At 37.7% G+C, this 18926-nt stretch overlaps 1 protein-coding gene across 1 annotated transcript in view; it reads left to right on the top strand.

Moving 5' to 3' along the window:
• Nucleotides 1-5489: 5489 nt before the first annotated feature.
• oxr1a (oxidation resistance 1a) overlaps nucleotides 5490-18926 on the top strand; it is a gene marked incomplete at its 5' end in the record, with an annotated part of 154673 nt that continues 141236 nt past the window's right edge. Inside the window, one exon of the mRNA XM_082150691.1 lies at nucleotides 5490-5587. The remainder of the gene's footprint in view (nucleotides 5588-18926) is intronic.

Consider the following 18926-nt stretch of genomic DNA (forward strand, 5'->3'; position numbering starts at 1 on the left):
ATAAAAACTTCTCTCGGAAATATTAATCATTCCAAATGTGTATGCGGTGCTTATTCTTAATATCCACAAATAATTTTCTATGCAGATGCTTGTTTCATTCATGCAGTCTGTGACCTGACAGCAAAATAGAAGAGCTCCTCGGTAACACTTTAAAGACATCTTTCTTGACATTTCCACTGTGTCTTCAGCCATCATCAGCCATTTTTCTGTGATGTTTCTTCCCTACTTTTCCCAGAGACACACTGTTTTTCCCAGCAGGAAGCTCTGCTGTGATGAATAGATTTTGAACTATACTGTACTGCTCTCAACAAACTCACATGCAAAATTATGTAGCATAGAATAATTTCATATTCAGACAAGCATGGCCTTATTTTCCACATCTCTTACCTCCATTTTCCCCAAAACATTAATATTCTTAAACTTTGCACAATCCAACACTGCATATATATCCTGCAAATGTCCCCTATTCATTTCTAGGCCTGAAGAAAGACATGCAAAAGAGATAGATTTATTCTCAGTAACAGCCTAATCTGAAGCCAGAACTGAATTTCAGCACACGTTTTCCAGCAGCCGTGTGAGATGTAGCTGTAATTGAGATAACAAAAGCGTTCATGAAAACCCATTTCCCATTTGTGGTATCTGTTGATCAGATATGCCGGGTTCACAGGAAAATATCTGCGGTGAGGGAGTCGTATCTCTGATGGGCATCGTTGGCCTCGAAGCAAACGGCTGGTGCTCGTATCTCCTCCACCTGATTTCCTGCCAATATTCATTTTGCCCTCAACATGTCCATCCAACGGCTCGGGGGCTTTTCAGCTCAATATAGACTCCGCCGTCTCAGATATTCTCTTCAAATGTAATAAAAAAACTTCAAAGCCCTCCATCATTTCTTCTTTAAATCGTTTATCAGATGTGATTTGAATCGTTCACTGCTTGAATTTCACAAATGCGGAATAAGAATTTATTCATTTATTCATGCAAGAGTTATTGTTAAGTGATGTTTTTCAGGTTGATCTGTTCACCAAAAAAAAAGAAAAAAAAAAAAAAAGAATTAGGATTCATTCATACTGGTATCATAGATTCTTTCAAAAACATTTAGTTTTTTTTGTGTAAAAATTATTTGTTAATTTGCAATAAATTATGTATGTACAGTATATATATAAAAGGTTGTTAACAAAAAAAATCTATAATAAATATATAAGGGGGTCTGTATGCCCCCTTAAAATGGAGATTTTACACCTCAGATCTTCAGAATAGTGTGAACATTTATATTTGATTTATTGCAGTAAGAATTTGTATTGTTTTTTAATTATTCATAAATGTTAATTGTCAAAAACTGTTTGTTTTGAATGCAGTCCTCTTATTGCATGATTTTTCCAGATGTAGTATTAAAACTGTGACACTCAGGACAGGAAGTGACATCATTTGGACCCTTTCTGAAAGGTATGAGGAGGTGAGGGCTAGGCATTTCCCTCATTTACATGTCCAGCCCCCTCATATTCCTGATTGTTTAAATTAAAAATGCTGTCTTTTGAACGGGAATGGGTGGATTCTCTGGACTGCTGACGTAGACATTTTTAATAATCACTCTCAAAGAAGCACCTTGTCATGTAAAAGGTAAGCCCATTATTTGAATTATAGCTTCAAAATTCACATCTAAACAAACCTTTAGCTTCCTAGACTCATTTTGATAATAGATGTAACATGTAAGCAAAAGGTGAGAATAGCTTATCAAAATTCACCTCAGGGACTAAAGTGTTGTATCTGCTTCAGAAAACAAAGTCAGCAATGTGAAAAATGGAGGGAAAAAGCTTCATCTGGAAAAAAGCAAGGACTAGGAAATGTACATTGTCTCTTAGCAAGCCATTCATGACAATCCTGACATTTGTGAATATGTTGCCCTTTCTCATGCAAATAGCGCTTTTTCTTGCTTTCTAATATGTGGATATGAGGATCATGTGACTGTCTCAGTATCTGACAGACATGTGAAAAGGGGCACTAGCATCTAAGATGGTTGCTGAAGGTCATCGGTTCCTGTGGCTGCCTTCTCAACCCTGCTGTTCTGCTGTCAGTCTTTTCATACAGATAATGATGACCTCGCGGGTAACAGTGCATGTACAGATAAAAGGGGACACGGACTGTAGAGCTTTATTACAAAACATATGGTTTCATGAAGAACCTTTAACATCCATGGAAAGTAGTGGGAAAATATTCTTCACACAAAGAAAAAATGGTTCTTTTAAGAACTGCAAGCCAAAATGGTTCTTCTATGGCATCGCTGTGAAAACCCTCTTTTGGGACCTTTATTTCTAAGACTGTATGTGCGCTCTTGACTGTTAATGCTCTCGTATTCATGGTTAAATAGTAATAGTAGGTGTGTTCTGAGGCTCTGCCTTCTTTCACGCTGAAATCTTTTCCAGTTCATTACTCCTCATGAGTCCGTCGAGGTCAGATGTCCGTGAGTAAAAACATGTACACACTGAAAAGTGGCTTTATAGTAGAAAATGAAGTTGTAGTTCTGATGAAATGAGACACTGTTTAATATGGCAAAGCTGCTTGATTTTTATCAATCTATTGTAAAAAAAAAAAAAAGAAAAAAAAAGTGCTATATAAATAAACGTGATTTACTAGAGTGCCGAATTGCAAACATATCCACGTTGCTTTGATCAGATGCTTTTCTTATGCTTTATTTTAAAAATGCTTGCTGTTTTCTCAATTTTTTGTGTGTGTTTATTTTGTTATTGAGAGGAAAGCTCGCAGCACATATTAACATATTCATCTAAACACTGAATTAAACTTCATTTAAAAGTTGTAACTTCTTCCTGAGTCGCTTAACATGTAAGGCTGAACACGGCTACTAACTGTTTCTGACATTTTGGCTGTGTGACATTCTCCAGTTTTGTTGTTGCCTTAGTATCCAAAGCACGAGCTGTAAAGGCTCCGCCCTCTTCTGGAAAGAGCAGCTCATTTGCATTTAAAGGGAGACACACCAAAAAACGACATGTTTTTGCCAAGCGGCAACCTCCCTGTCTCTCTCTTGAAACAAACACGGAAGTGAATTCAACGGCAATTAATTGACTGGCCGCTTGAGGCTGGGTGCAGAAGTGAGTCAAATCTGTATCTCCCCCATGTTAAAATACCCAACTTTACAGCAGAAAAAAACACGTTTACAGCCTGGTGCAAAAAGTGGCTTTGGTCTATATAGCTTATTTTTCCCTTAATGACAACTGTGAGGGGGGTGCATTTTTTTCTAACTCATCCGTTTACATTATATTAAGCCTTAAAGTTCTGCATAATTAAGGGCGTGTCCACTTTTGAGTGACAGGTGGATTCCCGCTGCTGTGGTCATTAGTCATAATTAGCCGTTTGTCTGTTGCCTGTTAACCGTCACATTACCTCAGTTCATTGTCTGACTGTAAAAATAAACAAATTCGGGAGTGACGCGCTGCCAAGATAGCGACGGTCGGCCACGCCCACTTTAGGCTTAAAAAACGGTCTTCAGAAACCTACGGGTGACGTCACGGACACTACGTCCATATTTTTTTACAGTCTACGTTTTTTTGCTCACACCCAAATAGGGGCAAATTTGACAAGCTATAATAAATGATCTGTGGAGTATTTTGAGCTGAAACTTCACTGACAGACTTATGTTCTATAAAATGTTCTATGAAGCGCCTAACATACTAATAATAATAATAATTCATTACATTTATATAGCGCTTTTCTCTGCACTCAAAGCGCTTTACATAGAAGGGGTAATCTCCTCAACCACCACCAATGTGTAGCATCCACCTGGATGATGGAAAAAGAATTATACTGTAGTACAAGCAAATATCTTCCCATGTATAGAGTGTGTGTGGAGGACGCTAACACAATTCATTGCCGGTTCAAATCTCTCTCTCTTGCTACCCACTGACTCTTTGACTTATTTATGAGAGCCCACCAGGGTGTTCATGGGAAGGCATCAGAGGCATCAATCCGTCACAGCTCTCTTGCTATCCACGCAGCGCCCATCGATTTCCACCTCTTGTGGCGGGACCGTGCCATCAATCAGTAACAAGTCTTATTTCTGCTGGGAAAACCCGGTCTTTGACTTCAACAGCTTATGACAACAGAGAATGGAAGACATTTAAAAATGAGAAGAGCAAACTTGAATTTAATCTCATAATGCAGCTGATATCAAATGATATCAGGCTCATGATTTGTGTTTAATTACAGCAAAAACTTGTATTTGATTTTGCTTAAATTAAAAAACAATTATCTGTTGCTTTAATTTTATTTAAAAACTTAAATGTCTCTGCATGTAAACACTCATTCATTTATGAAACTTCTCTCAGAACCAACATATGAATGCAACCAATTTTGACCTTAAAAAAAATTAAAATTAAAAGATAATCTTAAGATTTATTTAAAGATAACACTTATCAATTTAACGTGGTTTCATCTTCAATTCCAGATCTGAACAGCGAGTGGATCGAACAAGGCCAGAACAGATTATATTACTGCATTAAAACACATTATATAACTCGTCTAACAGCCATATTCATGTCAGGAAAAGGTAAAAACCCTTGAAACCAATCGTGTTGATAAGTAGCTCCACTCATCTACTTGAAAGCTGCAGTTTTCAGTGTACAAAATGGATAACTGTGTTATAGAGCCAGTGAGTGGACCACTGCAAGAAATCAAGGGGTTTTCAAGAACATTTCAATGTACTTTACACACACACACACACACACACACACACACACACACACACACACACACACACACACACACACACACACACACACACACACACACACACACACACACACACACACACACACACACAGACAGACTGTTGGGTTTTCATGTTTTATGGGGACATTCCATAAACATGATGATTTTTATACTGTACAAACTATAAATACTATCCCCTAAACCTCACACTTTCTGCATTTTTAGATTTTCAAAAAACATCATGTAGTTTGATTTACAAGCTCTTATCTTCATGGGGACCAAAAAATGTAGGACACATAGATAGGCTATATACTGTATATACATGATATAAACAAATATATAAATATACATATATAAAATCTATATTTGTTTATATAATGCAATAATATTTGGATATTTTTGTACGTTGGAATAGTTTTTTTTTTCTTTTCTTTTTTTTCTAATACAGGAAACTTTTTTTTTTTTTTTGCAGAAAAGGTAACATACAAATAATAACACAAAATATAAACAATCAAGACAAACATTTTTTTTTTAAATTAAAAAAGCATAGCTCACACTCAATTTTAACAAATAAGGATATTACAAAATACCAGGGGTATTGAAGAGTGTATCATAGCATTTTAAATATTTCACAGACTTTTTGTTTAATTCAGGAAACTTGCTGGTAGGAAAATGTTTTGTGACATAAATGATTTGGTATGATCCATTCCTCCCCCTTTCCCAGTGGTTCGGTCTGTATTTAGAAGGTCGGATTACTCTGCGTGTGTGTCTCATCCTGCGCACAGATGCACGTGTGACTGGCTGCATAAACTCATCTCAAACATCCGAGCACGAGACCTGGGGCATGGAGAGAGCTTCAGTTTAAAGAGTGAGTCCCATCATTTTTCTCTTCTCTGTCTCTTGCATGTTCAGGGAAAGACACTGCATCACCTGCATGCTGTGACATGGGAAGTCTTTGAACACCTGGATGATACTAGAGTCCATGCATGCTGATGTTTATATAGAAAGTGGTAAGACAGGCATTTATAGAGACTGATGTTGTGAGTTTTACATGATGTTCATATGAACACACAGGTTTCGCTGTCTAATGTTTGGGAATGTGTTTTATCTTCTAAGTTTTACAACTGTTGCAACTCAGTGTCAAATGACATGCAAACATAATTTAAGTTTACTTAGATATTTAGAAAAATTAATAATAATAGTAAGTAAATAAAAAAAATGCCTTTAGTTAGTAAATTAAGGCTTTTTTTCTCTTTAATTACTTTAACACTGTATTTTTAACTGATTAATAAATAATATGAAACTATGATATTATTACTGTTTTTAGTTATTCATTCAATCTCTTGTTTCCCAATCATTTCCCTGTATATATTCTTGCTCTTGCTATGCTGTTTTGAATGATTCTTCTCTTGATTTATGCTACCAAACAATTAAGATCTTTCTCACAGACACAGAACATCAACAATTAAACAATTTAAAAAAAAGTAGACCGTTGTTCACTTCAAATATTAATGTCTTCGTTCTAGGAATGATTTTCCCTGAGAGCGGCGATCAGAGATGAGCACTGACTGACTCAACCCTTGTTGGGAATAGAATTGCTTCTTTTTTTTTTTATGGACTCATGAAACTTTTATTCCACAAATATACAAATGTATAGTACAAATATTTCAAAATGACTTGAAGTTCAATGACTTGAAATTGACTTCAAAGTGAGTGTGTAATGCACACGTCATTGCTGAATGTTCTGCCTGCTGAGTTTGGATAGAATTTTTTTTTATATTAAATATGAGAAACAGTTTTTTATTCAGTTAAAGGACTTGTATGTAATTCATCTCATACTCGTCTAGGGGGAGCTCTCTATCATAGATTTGCCTCCAGAAAACTTTTGAGTTTCTGAGAGAATCAAAAAGCAGCCTGAGACCATGAATCTGTTTTTTATGCTGACTTTAACTAATTTGCCCAATTAGCCAATTATGCACTGTCCTAGCGTTGCATTATGAAATGAAACCCGATACATTGTTCACATGATTGATGAGAGCCCTCTTTACACGTAGTAAAATCAATGTAAAGTGTATCCTGTGAATATTAAGCGGTACAGTTTAATATTCTTTGACATACGAGTTCAGATTAAATATTCAGAGAAGCGCAAGCCCACCAGAGGATTTGATTTATCTACAATGAATATATACTTCGCTTTATTCCTCAGTTCCTGCTACAGAACATAGACACCCTGACAGTCATTTTTCAGATAATATATTTCACTCCTTGGTCTTGGAGTAGAACAGCAATCAAAGGTGCTCTTTTTATAGCAAAATGTAAAGGTATACATATATAGTCGTGACACTAAAATGACAGCTGCTACATTGGTTCAAGGCATTTGCTCCACTGTCTGGAAGATCAATTTAGAGATTTCCTAGAAAACACTGTTTCCCTTCTTTATTTGACAGAAGACGTTTATCCGATTTAGCTATAGACCACTTTGATTTTATGTTCTCCCACATATTAGCAACAAAAAGAATTATGGTAGCACTTTAAATTAGGTCAAATTCTCACTATCTAGTTGCTTATTGCACATGCATATTATTACGACATTGGCTGTTTATTAGTACTTATAAAGCACATATTAATGCCTTATTTTGCATGACCATATTCTACATCCCTTAAACTAGGTTTATACTCGCTGCTGCAAAAATGACGTCATTGTGGTGTGGGCGGTCGTGCGTGTTGGGTGCGCAAGACACCATTTTGCTTGGCGGTGTGCACAGTTTTTTTTGTAACAGCGCGTGGCCCCGCATCCGAAGATGCACGACTTCGAGACGAATCTGGCCGAGCATGTACGTCTCACTGCACCGGCAGCGATATTTTTTTTTCCCCAGGACGGTAGGGGAAGACTCATGAATATTCATTAGGGAAGTCATCCCTGATTGGTCTGATGACCTACCCCTAACCCCACCCCTAAACCCAACCGTCACTGGGGGTCTGATGACCTACCCCTAACCCCGCCCCTAAACCTACCCGTCACTGGGGTTAAGACCAATCAGGGATGACTTCCCTAATGAATATTCATGAGTCTTCCCCTACCATCCTGGGAAAAAAAATAACATGCACCGGCACCCAGTTTGTGCGTCCTAAAGGGGTGGTTGATTATGATTTCACTTTTCGAACTTTAGTTAGTGTGTAATGTTGCTGTTTGAGCATAAACAACATCTGCAAAGTTACAATGCTCAAAGTTCCTAGCAAAGGAAGATATTTGCTTTTAAAGAAATCGCTTTTTAAGGACTACAACAAACGGCTGGTTGTGACTACACGGGCTTCCTCCCGGGTTAGTGACATCACCAACCCTAAAATTTACATAAACCCCGCCCCCGGACCACGATTTATAGATTATCAAGACAGAATATGCTAATGACTAGAAGATAACTACGCATAAGCTACATAAATTCATCAACTAACCATTCAGAAATGTCCTGTTGCATTCTACATGTTGTCACTTCTTCTTGAGTCTCTCCATCTTTGTCTGACTCCGGTTTGAACATAAAAGGCTAAAAGTTTTTTAAATTTTCAATGCATGTCTGTGTGAGTGCAAGCTCTTGAAGCGCCGCCCTCAGTGCCGGGAGCAGCAGCTCATTTGCATTTAAAGGAACAGACACAAAATGGTGCGTTTTTGCTCACCCTCAAAAAGTGACAACTTTAACATACTATATACAAATATCTGTGGGGTATTTTGAGCTAAAACTTCACATACACACTCTGGGGACATCAGAGATTTATTTTAAATCTTGTGAAAAGGGCATTATACCAATACCACCCCTTTAAATTAGTTGCTTACATTTACAAAATGAGCCTATAGCAGACATAAGCCATTTTAATAAAAATAAAGGTCCATGTTTTATAAAATGTCCACAAAACTTAATGAAATGTTTAGTGAAATTAGAAAATATTTAAGAGATCGTTAATTTAGTTGTATAGCCTACATGCATGTTTTTATATCCACATATTTTGGGATATCAGGGATTACTGGATTTTACACGATTATTTTTGTAGTGTGGTATTGGTGGTGATGTACTAAAATAAACATTGTCATGTGTGGACCTTTCTTCTTCTCACCGTTGATTCCTGATGGTTAAGAGGACAATTACTTGAGTCGCCCCCCCTGTCGTATTTTAAAATGTAATTTACACATGATCCTTCAGAAATGATTCTAATATGAACTTAGAACTTAAAACAATGTCGACTAACAAATCCACATACTTTTGTCCTGGTTTCAGATGCTCAAAGCTTAAAAAGCTTTGAAATTCATATTCATTTGTGATAAATGTCATGTCCTTGCACGCCATTTATTTTCTATTTCTCTAATTGCACAGTGGACCTTTTCACATCTCTTAGTGAAATTAAAATTCAGCGCTATTCTCTCTGAAAGACTAAACAACTTGACAGCTTGTCTCTCTCAGATTCATTTATAATAAGGGTTTCACTTCAGTTTTGACAAATCACTAATTTACAGCACTTAAATAAATAATATATACGAGCATACATAAAAAAGAAAAGATTATTAATTAAAACAATGGCTGTGTTCCAACAAGAAAAGTCTCACTCTGAGCTAAGAAATAAAGATGGCGTCTGAAAGTTGGTGATCAGTTTGTGTGTAAATGTACGTTTTTGACCAACGTTTTACACTTCTGGTTTCATTTCTAGTGAGCAATTACTACTGTATTAATTAAATATGTGCTTACCATCACTGAAAAAAATCATTTTTGCTGCTTGTTCAAATTGCTTGATTAAAATGAGCTTAAGCAACACAATTGCTATACATTTTGTCCAAACTTAATTTGATTGTGTTCAATCTGCTTAAATATAGGTAAAATTGAAGTTTACTTAATCCATTTGTGTTGGATTACATGAATGATTTGTGTTGCATTAACTGAAACTGGGCGGTGCTTGTTAGTTCCCAGCATGCTTTGCATATGGCTGAATTAAGAGAGAATAAATGTTGAAATTAAGTGTTATTTTATGTGTTTTTGAGAAAATTAGAAAAGGGGAAGACTTGATAGTGTGTAATTGTGTTTAATGTTCAATTACATTCAAATTATTAGAACCATTTAAATTACAGAGGGTTACCATTGTGGAGAAGAGTGGAGCATTTGGTTAGGTTGTGGACTGATTCAACAACATTAAAAGTAAATGCTTTGGCTGAAAGAGTGTAAACTTACCATTTAAGTTTGGTTCATTTCATGCACTGAAAAGATTTATTCATTTATATTAAGTATAATTTACTTTTTTGATTGAACATGAATAGTCTGTGTTCATGTGTGTTGTTTGCACATGAATAGTCTGTGTTGTTTAAACGTGAATAATCTGTGTTGATGGAACACAATTGTGTAAGTGGCTACCAAAGCAAACAATTTGTGTGCAACCAATGTCCACTATTCAATTGAGTAAATCCAATGAATTATTTTTTTCAGTGTAGTTTACCAAAGCTCTCTCCATTTTGCTGTAGATCATTAAACTGTTTCCTCAGAAGTCTGTGCAGTGCACTCTATGATTGTCATTCTTATGAAAGATGCATACAATGCTGCCTTTTACAATTTGGCTAAAATAAAGTATCATAATCTTGCTACATACCTTTTGGAACTGACTTAAAATGCTGCCTGCATACAGACAGCTCATTAGGTTTTGGTACAGAATCAATGTTTTTGTTTTGAATGCTGCAACAACATTATTTTTTTTTTTCTGTGTCTGAGGCATTATAGTCAGCTCATGCTCTTACGTAACAGTGTAAATCCTAAATCCAAAGAAGCCGGTCGGAGTCCTCCAGGTGGTTGGAGCTTTTCAGTCCATTGTGATATATCATAGAGCCACACTTCATTTATGAATTAATAGTGCGCTTACGCAAACTAGTCAATGATTTATGGGGAAGATGGAAAAAGCTGATATATCAAGACTTTAAAGATGTTGTGTGGGACTGCATACAAATGTATTAGGTATGCTTCTTTTTCATGAGGGTAAAATGTCTAAGCTCTAAATCACTATCAGTTTGTTAGTGATAGCACTGCTAACTAATGCAGTAAACATTTGTGTTGTGTCACTGTACTCGTTTGTTTGCATTGTGTATTTTTGTGCAGGTTTGATGTCTTTCTAAAACCTAAAGCAATAAGCCATCAGACAGCATGCATTGCAATTATTAGTTCTTGAGCATGCATGATGTGAAGCCTTAACTGCATGTGTTCAAATCAAACATATGGCATTGAAGTGGCATGTCGCTTTTATGTAACATCTGCAACAATATTCAATAAATAAATGTATTAATAATTGAAATGAAATACTTTGACCCTCAAGTAATATAGTTCACTAGTCTGTAATGATGTTTTAAAATGGATTTTGTGTCATAAGAGTGGCCTTGGAAATGAGAGGATCTCTTGAATACTAAGAGCACTCTGGTCATTAGCTTATAATTTGAACAGCTATTAACACACAGTTTTCACATTGCATAATATTTAATAGTTATGATGATCAGTTAATGGTGCTAGAGGTCCAGTAAAAGCTTTGAATCCACATTGTAAACAGAAGTGAAGTGCCGGCTGTAGATTAGAGAGGGATTTTCTCTTTTAAGCCCTAGTAACACAGTGACTGACCCCTGTAGCCTGGGCTGTCATGTGTTACTCGTATGTTGCATGCTTTACATGTATAACAGTCCACATCATGACAGCATTTGAGAGATGAGTGACACATTTGGCCAGTTTCCTGCCCCGTTGTAGAGGCATTTAGTTTGCTCATCTGCTGTTTCTGATGTTTCCCTGCAAAACCCAACGAGTTAAGCTAACTGAAACCATTCAAGGAAACCAATTGCTTTAAACCAATTAAGTTTCCAAAAAAAAAAAAAAAGAGTATTTTAATCCACTCAAATACTGCGTGTAGCTAAAAAGCATAAGTTGCATAAAACAACTAAAATAAACTTTAACTCAAATCTTTTATGCAGTTACTTGCTAACAAACTAGCTAGCAATAGCACAAGCATTCATGCATGTCTTAACTTAATGTTCTTTGGCCCATCCACAACCAAACCACAGGCTCATACTCTTCACCACAAGAGTTTTTTTTACCTTGCAGATGATTGAATGTCGGAATGAAACGGAGGTTGCGATAGTCTTTTCTTCCCTGTTGTGACGTATATCCGAGTGAAAAGGCTTCTCAAACAAGAAAAAATGTAGGGTGGGACTTCATATCGTTGTTGTTTGCTTAAAGGTGACCTATTATGCCCATTTTCATATGATGTAATATAAATATCTGATGTCCTCAGAATGTGTCTGTAAAGTTTAAGCTCAAAATACCACCAAGATTTTAAAATGTATTTAATTATTAAAAAAAGTATAGGTGGATTTTTAACATTTAAAGGCTGGTTGTTTACACACTGTGGACACACATCTGTGTTCAAACACCTTATAAAAGTGAATTTTGCATAATAGGTCCCTTTTAAATTATGAGGGCACATGAATGTACTGCAATATTACATAAAAAACAAGAATTGTCCATTAGGATTCCATGGTGACTTTAAATGTGTAAAAAAAAAAGGTGAATAATGGGACACTTCCCCTTTAAATATGCATTACAGCCAGCTCTTGATAGTCATTGAGATAAACATGACAAGCAACTGGCAAATTCCACATGCACATGATAGATACCAAAGCGGGAATGAAATGCTCTTATAGGACTGAATCGGTGCTCTGTTGTACTGAAATGCGTCCAGCTCTCGAGATTAAATTTACCTTGGAACAAAGTCATTTTAGAGCACTGCCTCCTGAGGCATTTGTCTCTGTCAACATAATATCATTTTGTGTAATGACTCAGCATAAATCCAGAGTTGGACTGACAAGCCCCACCTTGCCAGGAGCTCAAACAATCAGGTCTGTGTTCGGCATGTAAATTGTAGGGAATGTAGCTGAAGCACATATCACATTTCTGCAAGGTTAAAGCACTGTTTATGTTATATGGATCTGATAATATATTTACTGGAGCTGATATTACGAAAAGTTGTGGCTCAATCCCAAATGCATTGCAGTTCAAGAGGCTTTAATATTCTATTTTCAGCATCTGTGGCATGAGATTGATTAACACAGACAAAAAATTGGACTCATCCATCAGTTTGTAAAAAAAATTGGGAAATGCATTTACAGTGATGCATTAAACAACGTAAGCCTAGCAGGTGATTTTGCAGTTTAGTCAATAAAAATGTAACATTTGAAACTATCACACACTGTATTAAATGAGATTAAGCGATCATTAGGGTGAAGGTACATTTGAATGGGAAGATGCTCTCTGATGTTACAGTAAGAACTGACCAAAATGTATTTCAAATTTAATACAGAATATATTCCTCAAATGCAGAATTATTGCCTGTGATAGTCAGTCACACAGAGACCGTAAACAACCTGAAATATTCCAGGAAAACAACAACAGAACTCACCCACATATAAGGGAACTGCATCATGGGAAATCCCACAGGTCTGTGTCTCGTCAGTTTAATAGTTAATTAAAACAAGTGTGTCTGCTCAAGGGTGGCAGGGTCTTGTAATGAATATTCTGAGCAGATCTCAATCCCAGCGTGTCTCGGATATCACGACCCACACACTTTCAATTCAACTCTTCACTTACTGAATAACCATGCGGACGTGCAACTAAAAAAAAAAAATGCATTCCTCAAGCCAAGCACAAACTACAAGACTGAAGTACATTTTCATGTTTTTAATACGTTTTCTTGAAAAATCAAACTCCTGCCCACGTCTCCCCAACCACTGTCTAGTCCATATTTTTTCAGCTTTTTATCATGTTCTGTGTAAATTATTAAAAGCTTTTCTTTTAAGTTGTTGGCTTACAAATCAAGAATAAATTTGAGCGTATAGCTATGTGCATGTGAGAACGAATTTGGGCATCATAACTTCAGTTGAGGAGGAGAATTATCTCTAGTCCAGGGGTGTCCAGTCCTGCTCCTGGAGGGCCACTGTCCTGCAAAGTTTAGCTCTCCAACCTCAGTTAAACACACCTGAACCAGCTATTTAAGGTCTTATTAGGCATACTAGAAATTTCTTGGCAGGTGTGTTGAGGCAAGCTGGGGCTAAACTCTGCAGGACACCCCTTAGTGCAGCAGATTAATGGCATATTTCAAGAGAATCGTTCAAATTGGTATAGAAGCATGAAATTTGGCACAGATACTCTCTAAGGGTCACTTTTTGGGAAAAAGGCGTTGGCCACCGAAAAATTCAACATGGCGGCCATTTTTTCAAGATGGCCGCTATTTCTGTAAAATGCTCATTATGTCAATTGTTAAAACAGTGATGTAGGCATAACATTTTGTGAAAATACTCTCTTCAGAATGTTTTTTTGGAAAACGGTGCTTGTCCCTCAAAAATTCAAGATGGCTACCAGTTTTCAAGATGGCCGCCATTTCTCTTGAATCCTTACATCTTTTTTTCAAATGGTGCTGCTATCATGAAATTTGGTACAAATATTCTTCAAGGAACATTATCATGGAAAAAGGTGTGTGCCGCTCAAATTCAAGATGGTGACCATTTTCAAGATGGCCACCATTTCTGTCAGAGCTCAATTTAATGTGTTAAGGAAGGTTTTGTTTAATAGAGTGAACGTCATTACACAACCAGGGCACACTGGTGACTTAACTGCTGTGGAACTCAGCATGGGGTTCAGTGTCAGCTGATCTAGTTTTACTTACACTGTAGTTCTTGACTAGTAGTAATAGTATAGTTAAGTTTAGTGTCCCAAATGCTGTCTACCAGCCCCTCATCAATTAGCTAGTAATAGATGTAGTTAGATAGCCGCACCTGAATTGACAGGTTGTGCCAGCGCGGGAGAGCCGAGCCAAGGGTAAGCGGGGCAATACATGACTTGTTCATGTATGCTTACCTGGAAGGTGTACAGATCACACGGGACTTAAATGGCACTGGATGAATGATCGGGCTAGGTGTAGGTGACCTGTACCTAGTTGTATCCCATACCTGAATGTGTACTATGTCTATGATTGAGGTGGTAAAAGGATAACCCCTCGGCCTTAATCAGACAACAAACCCCCAAAATGGCAAATGAAAATCCCATGTCAGCCAAGAGGCCAACTGATTGGAAGAAATGTTGTCTTTGTCAGACAGACACAAAGGAACCCCTCCAATCACCACCTACCCATCATGTTTCTCAACATGATGGCTATAAATTGATTGCCACCAACATTCCACTCTTACACAAGATGAACAAAATGCCAATGACCCTGGACCTGGAACGACTGGATGAAGGTGGTGGTATAGAAGCTTTGAGAAGGAACCAAGCGAAGTATCACTACAATTGTCGACTTCGGTTCAACAACACAAAGTTACTTCGTGCCCAGAAGCAACAATCCGATGCTCAATGTAGTGAGATAGATGAAGGCCAAACAAAGCATCGCAGAACCATGATGCAGAAAAGTCTAGATGATCAGGTTTGCTTTCTTTGTGATAACATATCTCCTGAATCTGACCTACGTCAGGTAATGACACTGCAACTGAATGACAGACTACATGAATGTGCACAAACACTGAATGATGCTAAATTATTGTCTCAACTAAGTGGTGCTGATGCCATTGCACAGGAGCTGAAATACCATCAATTGCGTCTCATTCATCTTTACAACAGAGAGAAACCTCAGAAGGCTTGAGAAAGAGTCACAGAGTGAAACGATTCAACCAGCCATCTTTCCTATGGCTCTTTCTGAACTGGTCACCTATATTGTTGAAACCAGTCTCAATTCTGATGGTCCTTCCGCCTTCCGTCTCGCAGATACAGTGGGGAGAACAAGTATTTGATACACTGCTGATTTTGCAGGTTTTCCCACTTACAAAGCATGTAGAAGTCTGTAATTTGTGAAAACTGTGAGTGACGGAATCTAAAACAAAAATCCAGAAAATCACATTGTATGATTTAAGTAATTAATTTGCATTTTATTGCAAGACATAAGTATTTGATACATCAGAAAAGCAGAACTTAATATTTGGTACAGAAACCTTTGTTTGCAATTACAGAGATCATTCGTTTCCTGTAGTTCTTGACCAGGTTTGCACACGCTGCAGCAGGGATTTTGGCACACTCCTCCAGACCTTCTCCAGATCCTTCAGGTTTCGGGGCTGTCGCTGGGCAATACAGACTTTCAGCTCCCTCCAAAGATTTTTTATTGGGTTCAGGTCTGGAGACTGGCTAGGCCACTCCAGGACCTTGAGATGCTTCTTACAGAGGCACTCCTTAGTTGCCTTGGCTGTGTGTTTCAGGTCGTTGTCATGCTGGAAGACCCAGCCACAACCTATCTTCAATGCTCTTACTGAGGGAAGGAGGTTGTTGGCCAAGATCTCGCGATACATGGCCCCATCCATCCTCCCCTCAATACGGTGCAGTCGTCCTGTCCCCTTTGCAGAAAAGTATCCCCAAAGAATGATGTTTCCACCTCCATGCTTCACGGTTGGGATGGTGTTCTTGGGGTTGTACTCATCCTCCTTCTTCCTCCAAACACGGCAAGTGGAGTTTAGACCAAAAAGCTCTATTTTTGTCTCATCAGACCACATGACCTTCTCCCATTCCTCCTCTGGATCATCCAGATGGTCATTGGCAAACTTCAGATGGGCCTGGACATGCACTGGCTTGAGCAGGGGGACCTTGTGTGCGCTGTAGGATTTTAATCCATGATGGCGTAGTGTGTTACTAATGGTTTTCTTAGAGACTGTGGTCCCAGCTCTCTTCAGGTCATTGACCTGCCGTGTAGTTCTGGGCTGATCCCTCACCTTCCTCATGATCATTGACTCCCCACGAGGTGAGATCTTGCATGGTGCCCCAGACCGAGGGAGATTGACCGTCATCTTGAACTTCTTCCATTTTCTAATAATTGTGCCAACAGTTGTTGCCTTCTCACCAAGCTGCTTGCCTATTGTCCTGTAGCCCATTACACAGCTCTCTGGTCTTGGCCATTGTGGAGAGGTTGGAGTCTGTTTGATTGAGTGTGTGGACAGGTGTCTTTTATACAGGTAACAAGTTCAAACAGGTGCAGTTAATACAGGTAATGAGTGGAGAACAGGAGGGCTTCTTAAAGAAAAACTAACAGGTCTGTGAGAGCCGGAATTCTTACTGGTTGGTAGGTGATCAAATACTTATGTCATGCAATAAAATGCAAATTAATTATTTAAAAATCATACAATGTGATTTTCTGGATTTTTGTTTTAGATTCCGTCTCTCACAGTTTCAGTGTAACTATGATAAAAATTACAGACCTCTACATGCTTTGTAAGTAGGAAAACCTTCAAAATCAGCAGTGTATCAAATACTTGTTCTCCCCACTGTATGTGCAACCTGTACCAGCAGCGTATCCTTTTTCTAACAGTGGCACTTCCTCTCTGTGGACTACACCTTGCCGTGGTGGAGAGGCTTGTGTACTCCAATGAACCTGAGACCTATGCCGGTGGGGATTTTATATCCCTGGCAAGTTTAACTAAGCTGGACAGGTCAAAGGAGAGGAGGCAGACAAAGCAGACATTATGACTATTTGACAGAAATGGTGGCCATCTTGAAAATGGTGTCCATCCTGAATTTTTGAGTGGCACATACCTTTTTCCAAAAGAGTGTTCCTTGAAGAGTATTTCTGCCTAATTTTATGCTTGCATCACCATTTGAACACTTGAAATAATTAATATTCGACAGGAACGGTGGCCATCTTTAAAAATGGCGGCCATCTTGAATTTTTGAGGGACAAGCATCTTTTTCTATTAACATGTCCTTTAGAGAGTATTTGTATAAAATGTTATGCTTGGATCACTGTTTGAATAATTGATATAATAAGCATTGAATAGCAATGGCGACCATTTTGAAAAATGGCCGCCATATTGAATTTTTGAGTGGCCAACGCCTTTTTCCAAAATAGTGGCCCTAAGAGAGTATCTGTGCCAAATTTCATGCTTCTATACCAAAGTGAACGATTTTTTTACTAATCTGCTGCACTACCTGCTCACACCAACATGACACAAAACAATAAACTAAGTTTTAAAAGTCAGTAAATCTCAGTAAAACTTTACTTATAGATCTTTGTCTATCGTTTTGCCCACATGAGCAAACATATGGTGTGTCCCGTTTTTGTAATGATCTTATAGGATTGCAGAAATTGCACAGTCTGTATGCAACAGTCATAGACCAGTAAGAGCTGTGCGTGTAAACCTCACTCCCCTGATCTCAAGAGGCGCTCTAGCAACCGACGTGGTCTTTAGCCTCCTTGTTAGAGCGCCCGCCTCCAACGCCGGAGACCATGGTTCGAAACCCATTTCACTTGCTTCCTATCGTTGATTATGCGACTTGTATGCAACAGTTGTTAATACCCACATGGATATTGTTCTAGATATTGAGGTTGCTCTGTCATACAGTAGCTTAGAAGATACTGTATCTCTGAACTCTCAGTTGTGTTTCAATTAGATATCAGCTTTATGTCAGATGTTTCTCCTAAGAATAAGACTCTTATTGATGGTGAGAATATAAAGAGGATTGTGGAGCTCAGATAGTATTGGAAGATAAATTTGAGTGTTTGCTGAGAACTGACTTTTGCTTGGCAAATCTGAGAACACATTGAGACATTGTTTAACTTTAGATCTTTTCTGAAACTGGAGACGTGAGATCACTGGAGTCTGTTTCTCAGGGGAAATGTCTAAGAAGAGTTCTTCATTTGATTTCCATTGCTGTAGAAAAATTGAGATATCCTTTTTTTTTCTTTATGGGTATGTAATTATCAATTAAATTCACATGCTTGAATCTTTGTCAACACACATTTGCATGTAAAAAACTAAATTGCTCCAAAAAGGCCCAAAATGAGACGACGGACATCAAAGATTCAGTGTAATTTCTGTGCCATCCAGTGCATTCATGCAAGGAAAATGCAATAAATACACATTTTGTATTGAAATCAATTATTGATCTCTTAGAAGGTCTGAAAATTTATCATAATTTAATGAAAAATGTTAATAAAAAAAAAAGATGCCATTTTCATTTTTAGTAATGTGTATTGATTTTGCAGGGCATAGTGGCACCAAACCCCAAACAGAATTACATTGTACAATGTACATACGCATACGTACATTGATCCAATCTTGCATACAAACTGGCACTGTAGTTCCGTCCAGATCTCACAACCAGAGTTATGTTTAGCAC

This window comes from Leuciscus leuciscus, assembly GCF_965113295.1.
Source record: "Leuciscus leuciscus genome assembly, chromosome: 20".
Classification (NCBI taxonomy): Eukaryota; Metazoa; Chordata; class Actinopteri; order Cypriniformes; family Leuciscidae; genus Leuciscus; species Leuciscus leuciscus.